The sequence below is a fragment of the Hydractinia symbiolongicarpus genome, chromosome 11 (genome assembly GCF_029227915.1).
Source record: "Hydractinia symbiolongicarpus strain clone_291-10 chromosome 11, HSymV2.1, whole genome shotgun sequence".
In the NCBI taxonomy this organism is placed as follows: Eukaryota; Metazoa; Cnidaria; class Hydrozoa; order Anthoathecata; family Hydractiniidae; genus Hydractinia; species Hydractinia symbiolongicarpus.
Genome location: NC_079885.1, coordinates 19,734,797 through 19,757,929, shown reverse-complemented (window position 1 = coordinate 19,757,929; position 23,133 = coordinate 19,734,797). Strand labels below are relative to the sequence as shown.

At 41.3% G+C, this 23,133-nt stretch overlaps 24 non-coding genes across 24 annotated transcripts; all 24 read right to left on the bottom strand.

Moving 5' to 3' along the window:
- Positions 1–2,001: 2,001 nt before the first annotated feature.
- On the bottom strand, positions 2,002–2,075 carry Trnan-guu (transfer RNA asparagine (anticodon GUU)). Its single transcript has one exon. It is a non-coding gene; the product is annotated as a tRNA-Asn (tRNA).
- Positions 2,076–2,805: 730 nt separating this feature from the next.
- On the bottom strand, positions 2,806–2,879 carry Trnan-guu (transfer RNA asparagine (anticodon GUU)). The gene has a single exon. It is a non-coding gene; the product is annotated as a tRNA-Asn (tRNA).
- Positions 2,880–3,341: 462 nt separating this feature from the next.
- On the bottom strand, positions 3,342–3,415 carry Trnan-guu (transfer RNA asparagine (anticodon GUU)). Its single transcript has one exon. It is a non-coding gene; the product is annotated as a tRNA-Asn (tRNA).
- A 1,000-nt stretch (positions 3,416–4,415) lies between these two features.
- Trnan-guu (transfer RNA asparagine (anticodon GUU)) lies at positions 4,416–4,489 on the bottom strand. Its single transcript has one exon. It is a non-coding gene; the product is annotated as a tRNA-Asn (tRNA).
- Positions 4,490–4,951: 462 nt separating this feature from the next.
- Positions 4,952–5,025, bottom strand: Trnan-guu (transfer RNA asparagine (anticodon GUU)). The gene has a single exon. It is a non-coding gene; the product is annotated as a tRNA-Asn (tRNA).
- A 730-nt stretch (positions 5,026–5,755) lies between these two features.
- Positions 5,756–5,829, bottom strand: Trnan-guu (transfer RNA asparagine (anticodon GUU)). The gene has a single exon. It is a non-coding gene; the product is annotated as a tRNA-Asn (tRNA).
- Positions 5,830–7,366: 1,537 nt separating this feature from the next.
- Trnan-guu (transfer RNA asparagine (anticodon GUU)) lies at positions 7,367–7,440 on the bottom strand. Its single transcript has one exon. It is a non-coding gene; the product is annotated as a tRNA-Asn (tRNA).
- A 462-nt stretch (positions 7,441–7,902) lies between these two features.
- On the bottom strand, positions 7,903–7,976 carry Trnan-guu (transfer RNA asparagine (anticodon GUU)). Its single transcript has one exon. It is a non-coding gene; the product is annotated as a tRNA-Asn (tRNA).
- Positions 7,977–8,170: 194 nt separating this feature from the next.
- Trnan-guu (transfer RNA asparagine (anticodon GUU)) lies at positions 8,171–8,244 on the bottom strand. Its single transcript has one exon. It is a non-coding gene; the product is annotated as a tRNA-Asn (tRNA).
- Positions 8,245–8,707: 463 nt separating this feature from the next.
- On the bottom strand, positions 8,708–8,781 carry Trnan-guu (transfer RNA asparagine (anticodon GUU)). Its single transcript has one exon. It is a non-coding gene; the product is annotated as a tRNA-Asn (tRNA).
- A 461-nt stretch (positions 8,782–9,242) lies between these two features.
- Positions 9,243–9,316, bottom strand: Trnan-guu (transfer RNA asparagine (anticodon GUU)). Its single transcript has one exon. It is a non-coding gene; the product is annotated as a tRNA-Asn (tRNA).
- Positions 9,317–9,778: 462 nt separating this feature from the next.
- On the bottom strand, positions 9,779–9,852 carry Trnan-guu (transfer RNA asparagine (anticodon GUU)). Its single transcript has one exon. It is a non-coding gene; the product is annotated as a tRNA-Asn (tRNA).
- Positions 9,853–10,851: 999 nt separating this feature from the next.
- On the bottom strand, positions 10,852–10,925 carry Trnan-guu (transfer RNA asparagine (anticodon GUU)). The gene has a single exon. It is a non-coding gene; the product is annotated as a tRNA-Asn (tRNA).
- Positions 10,926–11,387: 462 nt separating this feature from the next.
- Positions 11,388–11,461, bottom strand: Trnan-guu (transfer RNA asparagine (anticodon GUU)). Its single transcript has one exon. It is a non-coding gene; the product is annotated as a tRNA-Asn (tRNA).
- Positions 11,462–12,460: 999 nt separating this feature from the next.
- Trnan-guu (transfer RNA asparagine (anticodon GUU)) lies at positions 12,461–12,534 on the bottom strand. Its single transcript has one exon. It is a non-coding gene; the product is annotated as a tRNA-Asn (tRNA).
- Positions 12,535–12,996: 462 nt separating this feature from the next.
- Trnan-guu (transfer RNA asparagine (anticodon GUU)) lies at positions 12,997–13,070 on the bottom strand. The gene has a single exon. It is a non-coding gene; the product is annotated as a tRNA-Asn (tRNA).
- A 463-nt stretch (positions 13,071–13,533) lies between these two features.
- Positions 13,534–13,607, bottom strand: Trnan-guu (transfer RNA asparagine (anticodon GUU)). The gene has a single exon. It is a non-coding gene; the product is annotated as a tRNA-Asn (tRNA).
- A 1,268-nt stretch (positions 13,608–14,875) lies between these two features.
- On the bottom strand, positions 14,876–14,949 carry Trnan-guu (transfer RNA asparagine (anticodon GUU)). The gene has a single exon. It is a non-coding gene; the product is annotated as a tRNA-Asn (tRNA).
- Positions 14,950–18,097: 3,148 nt separating this feature from the next.
- Trnan-guu (transfer RNA asparagine (anticodon GUU)) lies at positions 18,098–18,171 on the bottom strand. Its single transcript has one exon. It is a non-coding gene; the product is annotated as a tRNA-Asn (tRNA).
- A 1,000-nt stretch (positions 18,172–19,171) lies between these two features.
- On the bottom strand, positions 19,172–19,245 carry Trnan-guu (transfer RNA asparagine (anticodon GUU)). Its single transcript has one exon. It is a non-coding gene; the product is annotated as a tRNA-Asn (tRNA).
- Positions 19,246–19,708: 463 nt separating this feature from the next.
- Positions 19,709–19,782, bottom strand: Trnan-guu (transfer RNA asparagine (anticodon GUU)). The gene has a single exon. It is a non-coding gene; the product is annotated as a tRNA-Asn (tRNA).
- A 463-nt stretch (positions 19,783–20,245) lies between these two features.
- Trnan-guu (transfer RNA asparagine (anticodon GUU)) lies at positions 20,246–20,319 on the bottom strand. The gene has a single exon. It is a non-coding gene; the product is annotated as a tRNA-Asn (tRNA).
- A 463-nt stretch (positions 20,320–20,782) lies between these two features.
- On the bottom strand, positions 20,783–20,856 carry Trnan-guu (transfer RNA asparagine (anticodon GUU)). Its single transcript has one exon. It is a non-coding gene; the product is annotated as a tRNA-Asn (tRNA).
- Positions 20,857–21,318: 462 nt separating this feature from the next.
- Positions 21,319–21,392, bottom strand: Trnan-guu (transfer RNA asparagine (anticodon GUU)). The gene has a single exon. It is a non-coding gene; the product is annotated as a tRNA-Asn (tRNA).
- Between the last annotated feature and the right edge of the window lie 1,741 nt (positions 21,393–23,133).

The window sequence follows — 23,133 nt, the reverse complement described above, 5'->3', positions numbered from 1 at the left end:
TTACTAGTTAGCTAATTCAATTTCAATGTTTTTAACACCACATCTGACTATGCAGGTAAACGTAGTTTCAAGACTAAAACTACCGTTGCTTTTACAATTATCGTGACATTAGGAATCATAAGCAGTGGTAGCACTATCTGTTTCATCTGATCGAAGTGTTTGTTCATTGCGTCCCCGGGTGGGCTTAAACCACCAACCTTTCGGTTAACATCCGAACCCGCTAACCAATTGCGCCACGGAGACATGAAACTTACTGAAGTTTCCCTATTTAGAAGTTGGTTCATTTACTTTCATTTATTTTTAATAGCACATCTGATGATGCCAGTAAACATGGCTACAACAGTAACACTACCATTGCTCTTACAGTTAACGTGACATTAGGAATAAGAGGCAGTGATAGCACTCTCTGATTTTTCTGACGGACATACTTGTTCATCGCTTTCCCGGGTGGGTTTGAACCACCAACCTTTCCGTTAACAGCCGCTTTCCCTATTTACAAGTTGGCTCAATTACTTTCATTTATTTTAATAGCACATCTGATGATGCCAGTAAACATGGATAAAAGAGTAACACTACCGTTGCTCTTACAGTTAACGTGACAATAGCAATAAGAGGCAGTGATAGCACTCTCTGATTTTTCTAATGAACATACTTGTTCATCGCTTCCATGGGTGGGCTTGAACCACCAACCTTTCCGTTAACACCTGAACGCGCTAACCAATTGCGGCACGAAGACACGAAACATACTGAAGTATCCCTATTTACTAGTTAGCTAATTCAATTTCAATGTTTTTAACACCACATCTGACTATGCAGTAAACGTAGTTTCAAGACTAAAACTACCGTTGCTTTTACAATTATCGTGACATTAGGAATCATAACCAGTGGTAGCACTATCTGTTTCATCTGATCGAAGTGTTTGTTCATTGCGTCCACGGGTGGGCTTGAACCACCAACCTTTCGGTTAACATCCGAACGCGCTAACCAATTGCGCCACGGAGACATGAAACTTACTGAAGTTTCCCTATTTACAAGTTGGCTCATTTACTTTCATTTATTTTTAATAGCACATCTGATGATGCCAGTAAACATGGCTACAACAGTAACACTACCGTTGCTCTTACAGTTAACGTGACATTAGGAATAAGAGGCAGTGATAGCACTCTCTGATTCTTCTGATGGACATATTTGTTCATCGCTTCCCCGGGTGCGCTTGACCCACCAACCTTTCAGTTGACAGGCGAACGCGCTAACCAATTGCGGCACGGAGACACGAAACATACTGAAGTATCCCTATTTATTAGTTAGCTAATTCAATTTCAATGTTTTTAACACCACATCTGACTATGCAGTAAACGTAGTTTCAAGACTAAAACTACCGTTGCTTTTACAATTATCGTGACATTAGGAACCATAACCAGTGGTAGCACTATCTGTTTCATCTGATCGGAGTGTTTGTTCATTGCGTCCACGGGTGGGCTTGAACCACCAACCTTTCGGTTAACATCCGAACGCGCTAACCAATTGCGCCACGGAGACATGAAACTTACTGAAGTTTCCCTATTTACAAGTTGGCTCATTTACTTTCATTTATTTTAATAGCACATCTGATGATGCCAGTAAACATGGCTACAACAGTAACACTACCGTTGCTCTTACAGTTAACGTGACATTAGGAATAAGAGGCAGTGATAGCACTCTCTGATTCTTCTGATGGACATATCTGTTCATCGCTTCCCCGGGTGCGCTTGACCCACCAACCTTTCAGTTGACAGGCGAACGCGCTAACCAATTGCGGCACGGAGACACGAAACATACTGAAGTATCCCTATTTATTAGTTAGCTAATTCAATTTCAATGTTTTTAACACCACATCTGACTATGCAGGTAAACGTAGTTTCAAGACTAAAACTACCGTTCCTTTTACAATTATCGTGACATTAGGAATCATAAGCAGTGGTGGCACTATCTGTTTCATCTGATCAAAGAATTTGTTCTTTGCATCCCCGGGTGGGCTTGAACCACCAACCTTTCGGTTAACAGCCGAACGCGCTAACCAATTGCGCCACGGAGACATGAATTTACTGAAGTTTCCCTATTTACAAGTTGGCTCATTTACTTTCATTTATTTTTAATAGCACATCGGATGATGCCAGTAGACATGGATACAAGTGTAACACTGCCGTTCCTCCTACAGTTAACGTGACTTTAGGAATGAGAGGCAGTGATAGCACTCTCTGATTCTTCTGATGGACATATTTGTTCATTGCCTCCCTGGGTGGGCTTGAACCACCAACCTTTCGGTTAACAGCCGAACGCGCTAACCAATTGCGCCACGGAGACATGAACTGACTGAAGTTTCCCTATTTACAAGTTGGCTCATTTACTTTCACTTATTTTTAATAGCACATCTGATGATGCCAGTAGACATGGCTACAAGTGTAACACTACCGTTGCTCTTACAGTTAACGTGACTTTAGGAATAAGAGGCAGTGATAGCACTCTCTGATTCTTCTGATGGACATATTTGTTCATCGCTTCCCCGGGTGGGTTTGAACCACCAACCTTTCCGTTAACAGCCGAACGCGCTAACCAATTGCGGCACGGAGACACGAAACATACTAAAGTATCCCTATTTACTAGTTACCTAATTCAATTTCAATGTTTTTAACACCACATCTGACTATGCAGGTAAACGTAGTTTCAAGACTAAAACTACCGTTGCTTTTACAATTATCGTGACATTAGGAATCATAAGCAGTGTTAGCACTATCTGTTTCATCTGATCGAAGTATTTGTTCATTGCGTCCCCGGGTGGGCTTGAACCAACAACCTTTCGGTTAACAGCCGAACGCGCTAACCAATTGCGCCACGGAGACATGAAACTTACTGAAGTTTCCCTATTTAAAAGTTGGCTTATTTACTTTCATTTATTTTTAATAGCACATCTGATGATGCCAGTAAACATGGCTACAAGAGTAACACTACCGTTGCTCTTACAAATAACGTGACATTAGGAATAAGAGGCAGTGATAGCACTCTCTGATTCTTCTGATAGACATATTTGTTCATCGCTTCCCCGTTTGGGCTTGAACCACCAACCTTTCCGTTAACAGCCGAACGCATTACCAATTGCGGCACGGAGACACGAAACATACTGAAATATCCCTATTTACTAGTTAACTAATTCAATTTCAATGTTTTTAACACCACATCTGACTATGAAGGTAACCGTAGTTTCAAGACTAAAACTACCGTGGCTTTTACAATTATCGTGACATTAGGAATCATAAGCAGTTGTAGCACTATCTGCTTCATCTGATCGAAGTATTTGTTCATTGCGTCCCCGGGTGGGCTTGAACCACCAACCTTTCGGTTAACAGCCGAACGCGCTAACCAATTGCGCCACGGAGACATGAAACTTACCGAAGTTTCCCTATTTACAAGTTGGCTCATTTACTTTCATTTATTTTTAATAGCACATCTGATGATTCCAGTAAACATGGCTACAAGAGTAACACTACCGTTGCTCTTACACTTAACGTGATATTAGGAATAAGAAGCAGTGATAGCACTCTCTGATTCTTCTGATGGACATATTTGTTCATCTCCTCCCCGGGTGGGCTTGAACCACCAACCTTTCCGTTAACAGCCAAACGCGCTAACCAATTGCGGCACTAAGACACGAAACATACTGAAGTATCCCTATTTACTAGTTAGCTAATTCAATTTCAATGTTTTTAACACCACATCTGACTATGCAGGTAAACGTAGTTTCAAGACTAAAACTACCGTTGCTTTTACAATTATCGTGACATAGGGAATCATAATCAGTGGTAGCACTAACTGTTTCATCTGATCGAAGTATTTGTTCATTGCGTCCCCGGGTGGTTTTGAACCACCAACCTTTCCGTTAACAGCCGAACGCGCTAACCAATTGCGGCACGGAGACATAAAACTTACTGAAGTTTCCCTATTTACAAGTTGACACATTTACTTTCATTTATTTCTAATAACACATCTGATGATGCCAGTAAACATGGCTACAACAGTAACACTACCGTTGCTCTTACAGTTAACATCACATTAGGAATAAGAGGCAGTGATAGCACTCTCTGATTTTTCTGATGGACATACTTGTTCATCGCTTCCCCGGGTGGGCTTGAACCACCAATCTTTCCGTTAACAGCCAAACGCGCCAACAAATTGAGACACGAAGGCACGAAACATACTGAAGTATCCCTATTTACTAGTTAGCTAATTCAATTTCAGTGTTCTTAACAGCACATCTGACTATGCAGGTAAACGTAGTTTCAAGACTAAAACTACCGTTGCTTTTACAATTATCGTGACATTAGGAGTCAGAAGCAGTGGTAGCACTATCTGTTTCATCTGATCGAAGTATTTATTCACTGCGTCCCCGGGTGGGCTTGAACCACCAACCTTTCGGTTAACAGCCGAACGCGCTAACCAATTGCGCCACGGAGATATGAATTTATTGAAGTTTCCCTATTTACAAGTTGGCTCATTTACTTTCATTTATTTTTAATAACACATCTGATGATGCCAATAAACATGGCTACAAGTGTAACACTACCGTTGCTCTTACAGTTAACGTGACTTTAGGAATAAGAGGCAGTGATTGCACTCTCTGATTCTTCTGATGGACATATTTGTTAATCGCTTCCCCGGGTGCGCTTGACCCACCAACCTTTCAGTTGACAGGCGAACGCGCTAACCAATTGCGGCACGGAGACACGAAACATACTGAAGTATCCCTATTTATTAGTTAGCTAATTCAATTTCAATGTTTTTAACACCACATCTGACTATGCAGGTAAACGTAGTTTCAAGACTAAAACTACCGTTGGTTTTACAATTATCGTGACATTAGGAATCATAAGCAGTGGTAGCACTATCTGTTTCATCTGATCAAAGAATTTGTTCTTTGCGTCCCCGGGTGGGCTTGAACCACCAACCTTTCGGTTAACAGCCAAACGCGCTAACCAATTGCGCCACGGAGACATGAATTTACTGAAGTTTCCCTATTTACAAGTTGGCTCATTTACTTTCATTTATTTTTAATAGCCCATCGGATGATGCCAGTAGACATGGATACAAGTGTAACACTGCCGTTGCTCTTACAGTTAACGTGACTTTAGGAATAAGAGGCAGTGATAGCACTCTCCGATTCTTCTGATGGACATATTTGTTCATTGCGTCCCCGGCTGGGCTTGAACCACCAACCTTTCGGTTAACAGCCGAACGCGCTAACCAATTGCGCCACGGAGACATGAACTTACTGAAGTTTCCCTATTTACAAGTTGGCTCATTTACTTTCACTTATTTTTAATAGCACATCTGATGATGCCAGTAGACATGGCTACAAGTGTAACACTACCGTTGCTCTTACAGTTAACGTGACTTTAGGAATAAGAGGCAGTGATAGCACTCTCTGATACTTCTGATGGACATATTTGTTCATCGCTTCCCCGGGTGGGTTTGAACCACCAACCTTTCCGTTAACAGCCGAACGCGCTAACCAATTGCGGCACGGAGACACGAAACATACTAAAGTATCCCTATTTACTAGTTACCTAATTCAATTTCAATGTTTTTAACACCACATCTCACTATGCAGGTAAACGTAGTTTCAAGACTAAAATTACCGTTGCTTTTACAATTATCGTGACATTAGGAATCATAAGCAGTGGTAGCACTATCTGTTTCATCTGATCGAAGTATTTGTTCATTGCGTCCCCGGGTGGGCTTGAACCAACAACCTTTCGGTTAACAGCCGAACGCGCTAACCAATTGCGCCACGGAGACATGAAACTTCCTGAAGTTTCCCTATTTAAAAGTTGGCTTATTTACTTTCATTTATTTTTATTAGCACATCTGATGATGCCAGTAAACATGGCTACAAGAGTAACACTACCGTTGTTCTTACAAATAACGTGACATTAGGAATAAGAGGCAGTGATAGCACTCTCTGATTCTTCTGATAGACATATTTGTTCATCGCCTCCCCGGGTGGGCTTGAACCACCAACCTTTCCGTTAACAGCCAAACGCGCTAACCAATTGCGGCACTAAGACACGAAACATACTGAAGTATCCCTATTTACTAGTTAGCTAATTCAATTTCAATGTTTTTAACACCACATCTGACTATGCAGGTAAACGTAGTTTCAAGACTATAACTACCGTTGATTTTACAATTATCGTGACATAGGGAATCATAAGCAGTAGTAGCACTAACTGTTTCATCTGATCGAAGTATTTGTTCATTGCGTCCCTGGGTGGATTTGAACCACCAACCTTTCCGTTAACAGCCGAACGCGCTAACCAATTGCGGCACGGAGACATGAAACTTACTGAAGTTTCCCTATTTACAAGTTGACACATTTACTTTCATTTATTTCTAATAGCACATCTGATGATGCCAGTAAACATGGCTACAACAGTAACACTACCGTTTCTCTTACAGTTAACATGACATTAGGAATAAGAGGCAGTGATAGCACTCTCTGATTTTTCTGATGGACATACTTGTTCATCGCTTCCCCGGGTGGGCTTGAACCACCAACCTTTCCGTTAACAGCCGAACGCGCCAACAAATTGAGACACGAAGGCACGAAACATACTGAAGTATCCCTATTTACTAGTTAGCTAATTCAATTTCAGTGTTCTTAACAGCACATCTGACTATGCAGGTAAACGTAGTTTCAAGACTAAAACTACCGTTGCTTTTACAATTATCGTGACATAGGGAATCATAAGCAGTGTTAGCACTATCTGTTTCATCTGATCGAAGTATTTGTTCATTGCGTCCCCGGGTGGTTTTGAACCACCAACCTTTCCGTTAACAGCCGAACGCGCTAACCAATTGCGGCACGGAGACATGAAACTTACTGAAGTTTTCCTATTTACAAGTTGACACATTTACTTTCATTTATTTCTAATAGCACATCTGATGATGCCAGTAAACATGGCTACAACAGTAACACTACCGTTGCTCTTACAGTTAACATCACATTAGGAATAAGAGGCAGTGATAGCACTCTCTGATTTTTCTGATGGACATACTTGTTCATCGCTTCCCCGGGTGGGCTTGAACCACCAACCTTTCCGTTAACAGCCGAACGCGCCAACAAATTGAGACACGAAGGCACGAAACATACTGAAGTATCCCTATTTACTAGTTAGCTAATTCAATTTCAGTGTTCTTAACAGCACATCTGACTATGCAGGTAAACGTAGTTTCAAGACTAAAACTACCGTTGCTTTTACAATTATCGTGACATTAGGAATCAGAAGCAGTGGTAGCACTATCTGTTTCATCTGATCGAAGTATTTATTCACTGCGTCCCCGGGTGGGCTTGAACCACCAACCTTTCGGTTAACAGCCGAACGCGCTAACCAATTGCGCCACGGAGACATGAATTTATTGAAGTTTCCCTATTTACAAGGTTGCTCATTTACTTTCATTTATTTTTAATAACACATCTGATGATGCCAGTAGACATGGCTACAAGTGTAACACTACCTTTGCTCTTACAGTTAACGTGACTTTAGGAATAAGAGGCAGTGATAGCACTCTCTGATTCTTCTGATGGACAAATTTGTTCATCGCTTCCCCGGGTGCGCTTGACCCACCAACCTTTCAGTTGACAGGCGAACGCGCTAACCAATTGCGGCACGGAGACACGAAACATACTGAAGTATCCCTATTTATTAGTTAGCTAATTCAATTTCAATGTTTTTAACACCACATCTGACTATGCAAGTAAACGTAGTTTCAAGACTAAAACTACCGTTGCTTTTACAATTATCGTGACATTAGGAATCATAAGCAGTGGTAGCACTATCTGTTTCATCTGATCAAAGAATTTGTTCTTTGCGTCCCCGGGTGGGCTTGAACCACCAACCTTTCGGTTAACAGCCGAACGCGCTAACCATTTGCGCCACGGAGACATGAGTTTACTGAAGTTTCCCTATTTACAAGTTGGCTCATTTACTTTCATTTATTTTTAATAGCACATCCGATGATGCCAGTAGACATGGATACAAGTGTAACACTGCCGTTGCTCTTACAGTTAACGTGACTTTAGGAATAAGAGGCAGTGATAGCACTCTCTGATTCTTCTGATGGACATATTTGTTCATTGCGTCCCCGGGTGGGCTTGAACCACCAACCTTTCGGTTAACAGCCGAACGCGCTAACCAATTGCGCCACGGAGACATGAACTTACTGAAGTTTCCCTATTTACAAGTTGGCTCATTTACTTTCACTTATTTTTAATAGCACATCTGATGATGCCAGTAGACATGGCTACAAGTGTAACACTACCGTTGCTCTTACAGTTAACGTGACTTTAGGAATAAGAGGCAGTGATACCACTCTCTGATTCTTCTGATGGACATATTTGTTCATCGCTTCCCCGGGTGGGTTTGAACCACCAACCTTTCCGTTAACAGCCGAACGCGCTAACCAATTGCGGCACGGAGACACGAAACATACTGAAGTATCCCTTTTTTATTAGTTAGCTAATTCAATTTTAATGTTTTTAACACCACATCTGACTATGCAGGTAAACGTAGTTTCAAGACTAAAACTACCGTTGCTTTTACAATTATCGTGACATTAGGAATCATAAGCAGTGGTAGCACTATCTGTTTCATCTGATCGAAGTATTTGTTCATTGCGTCCCCGGGTGGGCTTGAACCAACAACCTTTCGGTTAACAGCCGAACGCGCTAACCAATTGCGCCACGGAGACATGAAACTTACTGAAGTTTCCCTATTTAAAAGTTGGCTTATTTACTTTCATTTATTTTTAATAGCACATCTGATGATGCCAGTAAACATGGCTACAAGAGTAACACTACCGTTGCTCTTACAAATAACGTGACATAACGAATAAGAGGCAGTGATAGCACTCTCTGATTCTTCTAATAGACATATTTGTTCATCGCTTCCCCGTTTGGGCTTGAACCACCAACTTTCCGTTAACAGCCGAACGCATTACCAATTGCGGCACGGAGACACGAAACATACTGAAATATCCCTATTTACTAGTTAGCTAATTCAATTTCAATGTTTTTAACACCACATCTGACTATGCAGGTAAACGTAGTTTCAAGACTAAAACTACCGTTGCTTTTACAATTATCGTGACATTAGGAATCATAAGCAGTTGTAGCACTATCTGTTTCATCTGATCGAAGTATTTGTTCATTGCGTCCCCGGGTGGGCTTGAACCACCAACCTTTCGGTTAACAGCCGAACGCGCTAACCAATTGCGCCACGGAGACATGAAACTTACTGAAGTTTCCCTATTTACAAGTTGGCTTATTTACTTTCATTTATTTTTAATAGTAATCTAATGATGCCAGTAAACATGGCTACAAGAGTTACACTACCGTTGCTCTTACAAATAACGTGACATTAGGAATAAGAGGCAGTGATAGCACTCTCTGATTCTTCTGATGGACATATTTGTTCATCGCTTCCCCGTTTGGGCTTGAACCACCAACCTTTCCGTTAACAGCCGAACGCGCTTACCAATTGCGGCAAGGAGACACGAAACATACTGAAATATCCCTATTTACTAGTTAGCTAATTCAATTTCAATGTTTTTAACACCACATCTGACTATGCAGGTAAACGTAGTTTCAAGACTAAAACTACCGTTGCTTTTACAATTATCGTGACATTAGGAATCATAAGCAGTTGTAGCACTATCTGCTTCATCTGATCGAAGTATTTGTTCATTGCGTCCCCGGGTGGGCTTGAACCACCAACCTTTCGGTTAACAGCCGAACGCGCTAACCAATTGCGCCACGGAGACATGAAACTTACTGAAGTTTCCCTATTTACAAGTTGGCTCATTTACTTTCATTTATTTTTAATAGCACATCTGATGATGCTAGTAAACATGGCTACAAGAGTAACACTACCGTTGCTCTTACACTTAACGTGATATTAGGAATAAGAGGCAGTGATAGCACTCTCTGATTCTTCTGATGGACATATTTGTTCATCGCCTCCCCGGGTGGGCTTGAACCACCAACCTTTCCGTTAACAGCCAAACGCGCTAACCAATTGCGGCACTAAGACACAAAACATACTGAAGTATCCCTATATATTAGTTAGCTAATTCAATTTCAATGATTTTAACACCACATCTGACTATGCAGGTAAACGTAGTTTCAAGACTAAAACTACCGTTGCTTTTACAATTATCGTGACATAGGGAATCATAAGCAGTGGTAGCACTAACTGTTTCATCTGATCGAAGTATTTGTTCATTGCGTCCCAGGGTGGTTTTGAACCACCAACCTTTCCGTTAACAGCCGAACGCGCTAACCAATTTCGGCACGGAGACATGAAACTTACTGAAGTTTCCCTATTTACAAGTTGACACATTTACTTTCATTTATTTCTACTAGCACATCTGATGATGCCAGTAAACATGGCTACAACAGTAACACTACCGTTGCTCTTACAGTTAACATGACATTAGGAATAAGAGGCAGTGATAGCACTCTCTGATTTTTCTGATGGACATACTTGTTCATCGCTTCCCCGGGTGGGCTTGAACCACCAACCTTTCCGTTAACAGCCGAACGCGCCAAAAATTGAGACACGAAGGCACGAAACATACTGAAGTATCCCTCTTTACTAGTTAGCTAATTCAATTTCAGTGTTCTTAACAGCACATCTGACTATGCAGGTAAACGTAGTTTCAAGACTAAAACTACCGTTGCTTTTACAATTATCGTGACATTAGGAATCAGAAGCAGTGGTAGCACTATCTGTTTCATCTGATCGAAGTATTTATTCACTGCGTCCCCGGGTGGGCTTGAACCACCAACCTCTCGGTTAACAGCCGAACGCGCTAACCAATTGCGCCACGGAGACATGAATTTACTGAAGTTTCCCTATTTACAAGTTGGCTCATTTACTTTCATTTATTTTTAATAGCACATCTGATGATGCCAGTAGACATGGCTACAAGTGTAACACTACCGTTGCTCTTACAGTTAACGTGACTTTAGGAATAAGAGGCAGTGATAGCACTCTCTGATTCTTCTGATGGACATATTTGTTCATCGCTTCCCCGTTTGGGCTTGAACCACTAACCTTTCCGTTAACAGCCGAACGCGCTAACCAATTGCGGCACGGAGACACAAAACATACTACAGTATCCCTATTTACTAGTTACCTAATTCAATTTCAATGTTTTTAACACCACATCTGACTATCCAGGTAAACGTAGTTTCAAGACTAACAGTACCGTTGCTTTTACAATTATCGTGACATTAGGAATCATAAGCAGTGGTAGCACTATCTGTTTCATCTGATCGAAGTATTTGTTCATTGCGTCCCCGGGTGGGCTTGAACCACCAACCTTTCGGTTAACAGCCGAACGCGCTAACCAATTGCGCCACGGAGACATGAAACTTACTGAAGTTTCCCTATTTAAAAGTTGGCTCATTTACTTTCATTTATTTTTAATAGCACATCTGATGATGCCAGTAAACATGGCTACAAGAGTAACACTCCCGTTGCTCTTACAAATAACGTGACATTAGGAATAAGAGGCAGTGATAGCACTCTCTGATTCTTCTGATGGACATATTTGTTCATCGCTTCCCCGTTTGGGCTTGAACCACCAACCTTTCCGTTAACAGCCGAACGCGCTTACCAATTGCGGCACGGAGACACGAAACATACTGAAATATCCCTATTTACTAGTTAGCTAATTCAATTTCAATGTTTTTAACACCACATCTGACTATGCAGGTAAACGTAGTTTCAAGACTAAAACTACCGTTGCTTTTACAATTATCGTGACATTAGGAATCATAAGCAGTTGTAGAACTATCTGTTTCATCTGATCGAAGTATTTATTCACTGCGTCCCCGGGTGGGCTTGAACCACCAACCTTTCGGTTAACAGCCGAACGCGCTAACCAATTTCGGCACGGAGACATGAAACTTACTGAAGTTTCCCTATTTACAAGTTGACACATTTACTTTCATTTATTTCTACTAGCACATCTGATGATGCCAGTAAACATGGCTACAACAGTAACACTACCGTTGCTCTTACAGTTAACATGACATTAGGAATAAGAGGCAGTGATAGCACTCTCTGATTTTTCTGATGGACATACTTGTTCATCGCTTCCCCGGGTGGGCTTGAACCACCAACCTTTCCGTTAACAGCCGAACGCGCCAAAAATTGAGACACGAAGGCACGAAACATACTGAAGTATCCCTCTTTACTAGTTAGCTAATTCAATTTCAGTGTTCTTAACAGCACATCTGACTATGCAGGTAAACGTAGTTTCAAGACTAAAACTACCGTTGCTTTTACAATTATCGTGACATTAGGAATCAGAAGCAGTGGTAGCACTATCTGTTTCATCTGATCGAAGTATTTATTCACTGCGTCCCCGGGTGGGCTTGAACCACCAACCTCTCGGTTAACAGCCGAACGCGCTCACCAATTGCGCCACGGAGACATGAATTTACTGAAGTTTCCCTATTTACAAGTTGGCTCATTTACTTTCATTTATTTTTAATAGCACATCTGATGATGCCAGTAGACATGGCTACAAGTGTAACACTACCGTTGCTCTTACAGTTAACGTGACTTTAGGAATAAGAGGCAGTGATAGCACTCTCTGATTCTTCTGATGGACATATTTGTTCATCGCTTCCCCGTTTGGGCTTGAACCACTAACCTTTCCGTTAACAGCCGAACGCGCTAACCAATTGCGGCACGGAGACACAAAACATACTACAGTATCCCTATTTACTAGTTACCTAATTCAATTTCAATGTTTTTAACACCACATCTGACTATCCAGGTAAACGTAGTTTCAAGACTAACAGTACCGTTGCTTTTACAATTATCGTGACATTAGGAATCATAAGCAGTGGTAGCACTATCTGTTTCATCTGATCGAAGTATTTGTTCATTGCGTCCCCGGGTGGGCTTGAACCACCAACCTTTCGGTTAACAGCCGAACGCGCTAACCAATTGCGCCACGGAGACATGAAACTTACTGAAGTTTCCCTATTTAAAAGTTGGCTCATTTACTTTCATTTATTTTTAATAGCACATCTGATGATGCCAGTAAACATGGCTACAAGAGTAACACTCCCGTTGCTCTTACAAATAACGTGACATTAGGAATAAGAGGCAGTGATAGCACTCTCTGATTCTTCTGATGGACATATTTGTTCATCGCTTCCCCGTTTGGGCTTGAACCACCAACCTTTCCGTTAACAGCCGAACGCGCTTACCAATTGCGGCACGGAGACACGAAACATACTGAAATATCCCTATTTACTAGTTAGCTAATTCAATTTCAATGTTTTTAACACCACATCTGACTATGCAGGTAAACGTAGTTTCAAGACTAAAACTACCGTTGCTTTTACAATTATCGTGACATTAGGAATCATAAGCAGTTGTAGAACTATCTGTTTCATCTGATCGAAGTATTTATTCACTGCGTCCCCGGGTGGGCTTGAACCACCAACCTTTCGGTTAACAGCCGAACGCGCTAACCAATTGCGCCACGGAGACATGAATTTACTGAAGTTTCCCTATTTACAAGTTGGCTCATTTACTTTTATTTATTTTTAATAGCACATCTGATGATGCCAGTAGACACGGCTACAAGTGTAACACTACCGTTGCTCTTACAGTTAACGTGACTTTAGGAATAAGAGGCAGTGATAGCACTCTCTGAATCTTCTGATGGACATATTTGTTCATCGCTTCCCCGGGTTGGTTTGAACCACCAACCTTGCCGTTAACAGCCGAACTCACTAACCAACTGCGGCACGGAGACACGAAACATACTAAAGTATCCCTATTTACTAGTTACCTAATTCAATTTCAATGTTTTTAACACCACATCTGACTATGCAGGTAAACGCAGTTTCAAGACCAAAAGTACCGTTGCTTTTACAATTATCGTGACATTAGGAATCATAAGCAGTGGTAGCACTATCTGTTTCATCTGATCGAAGTATTTGTTCATTGCATCCCCGGGTTGGCTTGAACCACCAACCTTTCGGTTAACAGCCGAACGCGCTAACCAATTGCGCCACGGAGACATGAAACTTACTGAAGTTTCCCTATTTAAAAGTTGGCTTATTTACTTTCATTTATTTTTAATAGCACATCTGATGATGCCAGTAAACATGGCTACAAGAGTAACACTCCTGTTGCTCTTACAAATAACGTGACATTAGGAGTAAGAGGCAGTGATAGCACTCTCTGATTCTTCTGATGGACATATTTGTTCATCGCTTCCCCGTTTGGGCTTGAACCACCAACCTTTCGGTTAACAGCCGAACGCGCTAACCAATTGCGCCACGGAGACATGAAACTTACTGAAGTTTCCCTATTTAAAAGTTGGCTTATTTACTTTCATTTATTTTTAATAGCACATCTGATGATGCCAGTAAACATGGCTACAAGAGTAACACTCCTGTTGCTCTTACAAATAACGTGACATTAGGAATAAGAGGCAGTGATAGCACTCTCTGATTCTTCTGATGGACATATTTGTTCATCGCTTCCCCGTTTGGGCTTGAACCACCAACCTTTCCGTTAACAGCCGAACGCGCTTACCAATTGCGGCACGGAGACACGAAACATACTGAAATATCCCTATTTACTAGTTAGCTAATTCAATTTCAATGTTTTTAACACCACATCTGACTATGCAGGTAAACGTAGTTTCAAGACAAAAACTACCGTTGCTTTTACAATTATCGTGACATTAGGAATCATAAGCAGTGGTAGCACTATCTGTTTCATCTGATCGAAGTATTTATTCACTGCGTCCCCGGGTGGGCTTGAACCACCAACCTTTCGGTTAACAGCCGAACGCGCTAACCAATTGCGCCACGGAGACATGAATTTACTGAAGTTTCCCTATTTACAAGTTGGCTCATTTACTTTCATTTATTTTTAATAGCACATTTGATGATGCCAGTAGACATGGCTACAAGTGTAACACTACCGTTGCTCTTACAGTTAACGTGAATATTATGAATAAGAGGCAGTGATAGCACTCTCTGAATCTTCTGATGGACATATTTGTTCATCGCTTCCCCGGGTGGGTTTGAACCACTAACCTTTCCGTTAACAGCCGAACGCACTAACCAATTGCGGCACGGAGACACGAAACATACTAAAGTATCCCTATTTACTAGTTACCTAATTCAATTTCAATGTTTTTAACACCACATCTGACTATGCAGGTAAACGCAGTTTCAAGACCAAAAGTACCGTTGCTTTTACAATTATCGTGACATTAGGAATCATAAGCAGTGGTAGCACTATCTGTTTCATCTGATCGAAGTATTTGTTCATTGCATCCCCGGGTGGGCTTGAACCACCAACCTTTCGGTTAACAGCCGAACGCGCTAACTAATTGCGCCACGGAGACATGAAACTTACTGAAGTTTCCCTATTTACAAGTTGACTCATTTACTTTCATTTATTTTTAATAGCACATCTGATGATGCCAGTAAACATGGCTACAGGAGTAACACTACCGTTGCTCTTACAAATAACGTGAAATTAGGAATAAGAGGCAGTGATAACACTCTCTGATTCTTCTGATGGACATATTTGTTCATCGCTTCCCCGTTTGGGCTTAAACCACCAACCTTTCCGTTAACAGCCGAACGCGCTTACCAATTGCGGCACGGAGACACGAAACATACTAAAGTATCCCTATTTACTAGTTACCTAATTCAATTTCAATGTTTTTAACACCACATCTGACTATGCAGGTAAACGCAGTTTCAAGACCAAAAGTACCGTTGCTTTTACAATTATCGTGACATTAGGAATCATAAGCAGTGGTAGCACTATCTGTTTCATCTGATCGAAGTATTTGTTCATTGCATCCCCGGGTTGGCTTGAACCACCAACCTTTCGGTTAACAGCCGAACGCGCTAACCAATTGCGCCACGGAGACATGAAACTTACTGAAGTTTCCCTATTTAAAAGTTGGCTTATTTACTTTCATTTATTTTTAATAGCACATCTGATGATGCCAGTAAACATGGCTACAAGAGTAACACTACCGTTGCTCTTACAAATAACGTGACATTAGGAATAAGAGGCAGTGATAGCACTCTCTGATTCTTCTGATGGACATATTTGTTCATCGCTTCCCCGTTTGGGCTTGAACCACCAACCTTTCCGTTAACAGCCGAACGCGCTTACCAATTGCGGCACGGAGACACGAAACATACTGAAATATCCCTATTTACTAGTTAGCTAATTCAATTTCAATGTTTTTAACACCACATCTGACTATGCAGGTAAACGTAGTTTCAAGACTAAAACTACCGTTGCTTTTACAATTATCGTGACATTAGGAATCATAAGCAGTTGTAGCACTATCTGTTTCATCTGATCGAAGTATTTGTTCATTGCATCCCCGGGTGGGCTTGAACCACCAACCTTTCGGTTAACAGCCGAACGCGCTAACTAATTGCGCCACGGAGACATGAAACTTACTGAAGTTTCCCTATTTACAAGTTGACTCATTTACTTTCATTTATTTTTAATAGCACATCTGATGATGCCAGTAAACATGGCTACAGGAGTAACACTACCGTTGCTCTTACAAATAACGTGAAATTAGGAATAAGAGGCAGTGATAACACTCTCTGATTCTTCTGATGGACATATTTGTTCATCGCTTCCCCGTTTGGGCTTGAACCACCAACCTTTCCGTTAACAGCCGAACGCGCTTACCAATTGCGGCACGGAGACACGAAACATACTGAAATATCCCTATTTACTAGTTAGCTAATTCAATTTCAATGTTTTTAACACCACATCTGACATGCAGGTAAACGTAGTTTCAAGACTAAAACTACCGTTGCTTTTACAATTATCGTGACATTAGGAATCAGAAGGAGTTGTAGCACTATCTGTTTCATCTGATCGAAGTATTTGTTCTTTGCGTCCCCGGGTGGGCTTGAACCAACAACCTTTCGGTTAACAGCCGAACGCGCTAACCAATTGCGCCCCGGAGACATGAAACTTACTGAAGTTTCCCTATTTACAAGTTGGCTCATTTACTTTCATTTATTTTTAATAGAACATCTGATGATGCCAGTAAACATGGCTACAAGAGTAACACTACCGTTGCTTTTACAGTTAACGTGACATTAGGAATAAGAGGCAGTGATAGCACTCTCTGATTCTTCTGATGGACATACTTGTTCATCGCTTCCCCGGGTGGGCTTGAACCACCAAATTTTCCGTTAACAGCCGAACGCGCCAACAAATTGAGACACGAAGGCACGAAACATACTGAAGTATCCCTATTTACTAGTTAGCTAATTCAATTTCAATGTTTTTAACACCATATCTGACTATGCAGGCAAACGCAGTTTCAAGACTAAAACTACTGTTGCTTTTACAATTATCGTGACATTAGGAATCATAAGCAGTGGTAGCGCTATCTGTTTCATCTGATGGAAGTATTTGTTCATTGCGTCCCCGGGTGGGCTTGAACCACCAACCTTTCGGTTAACAGCCGAACGCGCCAACCAATTGCGCCACGGAGACATGAAAGTTACTGAAGTTTCCCTATTTACAAGTTGGCTCATTTACTTTCATTTATTTTTAATAGAACATCTGATGATGCCAGTAAACATGGCTACAAGAGTAACACTACCGTTGCTTTTAGAGTTAACGTGACATTAGGGATAAGAGGCGGTGATAGCACTCTCTGATTCTTCTGATGGACATATTTGTTCATCGCTTCCCCGGGTGGGCTTGATCCACCAACCTTTCAGTTAACAGGCGAACGCGTTAACCAATTGCGGCACGGACACACGAAACATACTGAAGTATCCCTTTTTTATTAGTTAGCTTATTCAATTTCAATGTTTTTAACACCACATCTGACTATGCAAGTAAACGTAGTTTCAAGACTAAAACTACCGTTGCTTTTACAATTATCGTGACATTAGGAATCATAAGCAGTGGTAGCACTATCTGTTTCATCTGATCAAAGAATTTGTTCATTGCGTCCCCGGGTGGGCTTGAACCACCAACCTTTCGGTTAACAGCCGAACGCGCTAACCAATTGCGCCACGGAGACATGAAACTTACTGAAGTTTCCCTATTTACAAGTTGACTCATTTACTTTCATTTATTTCTAATAGCACATCTGATGATGCCAGTAAACATGGCTACAACAGTAACACTACCGTTTCTCTTACAGTTAACGTGACATTAGGAATAAGAGGCAGTGATAGCACTCTCTGATTTTTCTGATGGACATACTTGTTCATCGCTTCCCCGGGTGGGCTTGAACCACCAAACTTTTCGTTAACAGCCTAACGCGCCAACAAATTGCGCTACGGAGACGCGAAACTTACTGAAGTATCCCTATTCACTAGTAGGCTAATTCAATTTCAGTGTTCTTAACAGCACATCTGACTATGCAGGTAAACGTAGTTTCAAGACTAAAACTACCGTTGCTTTTACAATTATCGTGACATTAGGAATCATAAGCAGTGGTAGCACTATCTGTTTCATCTGATCGAAGTATTTGTTCATTGCGTCCCCGGGTGGGCTTGAACCACCAACCTTTTGGTTAACAGTTGAACGCGCTAACCAATTGCGCCAGGGAGACATGAAACTTACTGAAGTTTCCCTATTTAAAAGTTGGCTTATTTACTTTCATTTATTTTTAATAGCACATCTGATGATGCCAGTAAACATGGCTACAAGAGTAACACTACCATTGCTGTTACAAATAACGTGACATTAGGAATAAGAGGCAGTGATAGCACTCTCTGATTCTTCTGATGGACATATTTGTTCATCGCTTCCCCGTTTGGGCTTAAACCACCATTCTTTCCGTTAACTGCCGAACGCGCTTACCAATTGCGGCACGGAGACACGAAACATACTGAAATATCCCTATTTACTAGTTAGCTAATTCAATTTCAATGTTTTTAACACCACATCTGACTATGCAGGTAAACGTAGTTTCAAGACTAAAACTACCGTTGCCTTTACAATTATCGTGACATTAGGAATCATAAGCAGTTGTAGCACTATCTGTTTCATCTGATCGAAGTATTTGTTCATTGCGTCCCCGGGTGGGCTTGAACCACCAACCTTTCAGTTAACAGCCGAACGCGCTAACCAATTGCGCCACGGAGACATGAAACTTACTGAAGTTTCCCTATATACAAGTTGGCTCATTTGCTTTCATTTATTTTTAATAGCACATCTGATGATGCCAGTAAACATGGCTACAAGAGTAACACTACCGTTGCTGTTACAAATAACGTGACATTAGGAATAAGAGGCAGTGATAGCACTCTCTGATTCTTCTGATGGACATATTTGTTCATCGCTTCCCCGTTTGGGCTTAAACCACCATTCTTTCCGTTAACAGCCGAACGCGCTTACCAATTGCGGCACGGAGACACGAAACATACTGAAATATCCCTATTTACTAGTTAGCTAATTCAATTTCAATGTTTTTAACACCACATCTGACTATGCAGGTAAACGTAGTTTCAAGACTAAAACTACCGTTGCTTTTACAATTATCGTGACATTAGGAATCATAAGCAGTTGTAGCACTATCTGTTTCATCTGATCGAAGTATTTGTTCATTGCGTCCCCGGGTGGGCTTGAACCACCAACCTTTCGGTTAACAGCCGAACGCGCTAGCCAATTGCGCCACGGAGACATGAAACTTACTGAAGTTTCCCTATTTACAAGTTGGCTCATTTACTTTCATTTATTTTTAATAGCACATCTGATGATGCCAGTAAACATGGCTACAAGAGAAACACTACCGTTGCTCTTACAGTTAACGTGAAATTAGGAATAAGAGGCAGTGATAGCACTCTCTGATTCTTCTTATGGACATATTTTTTCATCGCCTCCCCGGGTGGGCTTGAACCACCAACCTCTCCGTTAACAGCCGAACGCGCTAACCAATTGCGGCACTAAGACACGAAACATACTGAAGTATCCCTATTTACTAGTTAGCTAATTCAATTTCAATGTTTTTAACACCACATCTGACTATGCAGGTAAACGTAGTTTCAAGACTAAAACTACCGTTGCTTTTACAATTATCGTCACATTGGAAACCATAAGCAGTGGTAGCACTAACTGTTTCATCTGATCGAAGTATTTGTTCATTGCGTCCCCGGGTGGGCTTGAACCACCAACCTTTCGGTTAACAGCCGAACGCGCTAACCAATTGCGCCACGGAGACATGAAACTTACTGAAGTTTCCCTATTTAAAAGTTGGCTTATTTACTTTCATTTATTTTTAATAGCACATCTGATGATGCCAGTAAACATGGCTACAAGAGTAACACTCCCGTTCCTCTTACAAATAACGTGACATTAGGAATAAGAGGCAGTGATTGCACTCTCTGATTTTTCTGATGGACATATTTGTTCATCGCTTCCCCGTTTGGGCTTGAACCACCAACCTTTCCGTTAACAGCCGAACGCGCTTACCAATTGCGGCACGGAGACACGAAACATACTGAAATATCCCTATTTACTAGTTAGCTAATTCAATTTCAATGTTTTTAACACCACATCTGACTATGCAGGTAAACGTAGTTTCAAGACTAAAACTACCGTTGCTTTTACAATTATCGTGACATTAGGAATCATAAGCAGTTGTAGCACTATCTGTTTCATCTGATCGAAGTATTTATTCACTGCGTCCCCGGGTGGGCTTGAACCACCAACCTTTCGGTTAACAGCCGAACGCGCTAACCAATTGCGCCACGGAGACATGAGTTTACTGAAGTTTCCCTATTTACAAGTTGGCTCATTTACTTTCATTTATTTTTAATAGCACATCTGATGATGCCAGTAGACATGGCTACAAGTGTAACACTACCGTTGCTCTTACAGTTAACGTGACTTTAGGAATAAGAGGCAGTGATAGCACTCTCTGAATCTTCTGATGGACATACTAGTTCATCGCTTCCCCGGGTGGGTTTGAACCACCAACCTTTCCGTTAACAGCCGAACGCACTAACCAATTGCGGCACGGAGACACGAAACATACTAAAGTATCCCTATTTACTAGTTACCTAATTCAATTTCAATGTTTTTAACACCACATCTGACTTTGCAGGTAAACGCAGTTTCAAGACCAAAAGTACCGTTGCTTTTACAATTATCGTGACATTAGGAATCATAAGCAGTGGTAGAACTATCTGTTTCATCTGATCGAAGTATTTGTTCATTGCATCCCCGGGTGGGCTTGAACCACCAACCTTTCGGTTAACAGCCGAACGCGCTAACCAATTGCGCCACGGAGACATGAGTTTACTGAAGTTTCCCTATTTAAAAGTTGGCTTATTTACTTTCATTTATTTTTAATAGCACATCTGATGATGCCAGTAAACATGGCTACAGGAGTAACACTACCGTTGCTCTTACAAATAACGTGAAATTAGGAATAAGAGGCAGTGATAACACTCTCTGATTCTTCTGATGGACATATTTGTTCATCGCTTCCCCGTTTGGGCTTGAACCACCAACCTTTCCGTTAACAGCCGAACGCACTTACCAATTGCGGCACGGAGACACGAAACATACTGAAATATCCCTATTTACTAGTTAGCTAATTCAATTTCAATGTTTTTAACACCACATCTGACTATGCAGGTAAACGTAGTTTCAAGACTAAAACTACCGTTGCCTTTACAATTATCGTGACATTAGGAATCATAAGCAGTTGTAGCACTATCTGTTTCATCTGATCGAAGTATTTGTTCATTGCGTCCCCGGGTGGGCTTGACCATCAACCTTTCGGTTAACAGCCGAACGCGCTAACCAATTGCGCCACGGAGACATGAAACTTACTGAAGTTTCCCTATATACAAGTTGGCTCATTTACTTTCATTTATTTTTAATAGCACATCTGATGATGCCAGTAAACATGGCTACAAGAGTAACACTACCGTTGCTGTTACACATAACGTGACATTAGGAATAAGAGGCAGTGATAGCACTCTCTGATTCTTCTGATGGACATATTTGTTCATCGCTTCCCCGTTTGGGATTGAACCACCAATTTTTCCGTTAACAGCCGAACGCGCTTACCAATTGCGGCACGGAGACACGAAACATACTGAAATATCCCTATTTACTAGTTAGCTAATTCAATTTCAATGTTTTTAACACCACATCTGACATGCAGGTAAACGTAGTTTCAAGACTAAAACTACCGTTGCTTTTACAATTATCGTGACATTAGGAATCATAAGCAGTTGTAGCACTATCTGTTTCATCTGATCGAAGTATTTGTTCTTTGCGTCCCCGGGTGGGCTTGAACCAACAACCTTTCGGTTAACAGCCGAACGCGCTAACCAATAGCGCCCCGGAGACATGAAACTTACTGAAGTTTCCCTATTTACAAGTTGGCTCATTTACTTTCATTTATTTTTAATAGAACATCTGATGATGCCAGTAAACATGGCTACAAGAGTAACACTACCGTTGCTTTTACAGTTAACGTGACATTAGGAATAAGAGGCAGTGATAGCACTCTCTGATTCTTCTGATGGACATACTTGTTCATCGCTTCCCCGGGTGGGCTTGAACCACCGAATTTTCCGTTAACAGCCGAACGCGCCAACAATATGAGACACGAAGGCACGAAACATACTGAAGTATCCCTATTTACTAGTTAGCTAATTCAATTTCAATGTTTTTAACACCATATCTGACTATGCAGGCAAACGTAGTTTCAAGACTAAAACTACCGTTGCTTTTACAATTATCGTGACATTAGGAATCATAAGCAGTGGTAGCGCTATCTGTTTCATCTGATGGAAGTATTTGTTCATTGCGTCCCCGGGTGGGCTTGAACCACCAACCTTTCGGTTAACAGCCGAACGCGCCAACCAATTGCGCCACGGAGACATGAAAGTTACTGAAGCTTCCCTATTTACAAGTTGGCTCATTTACTTTCATTTATTTTTAATAGAACATCTGATGATGCCAGTAAACATGGCTACAAGAGTAACACTACCGTTGCTTTTAGAGTTAACGTGAC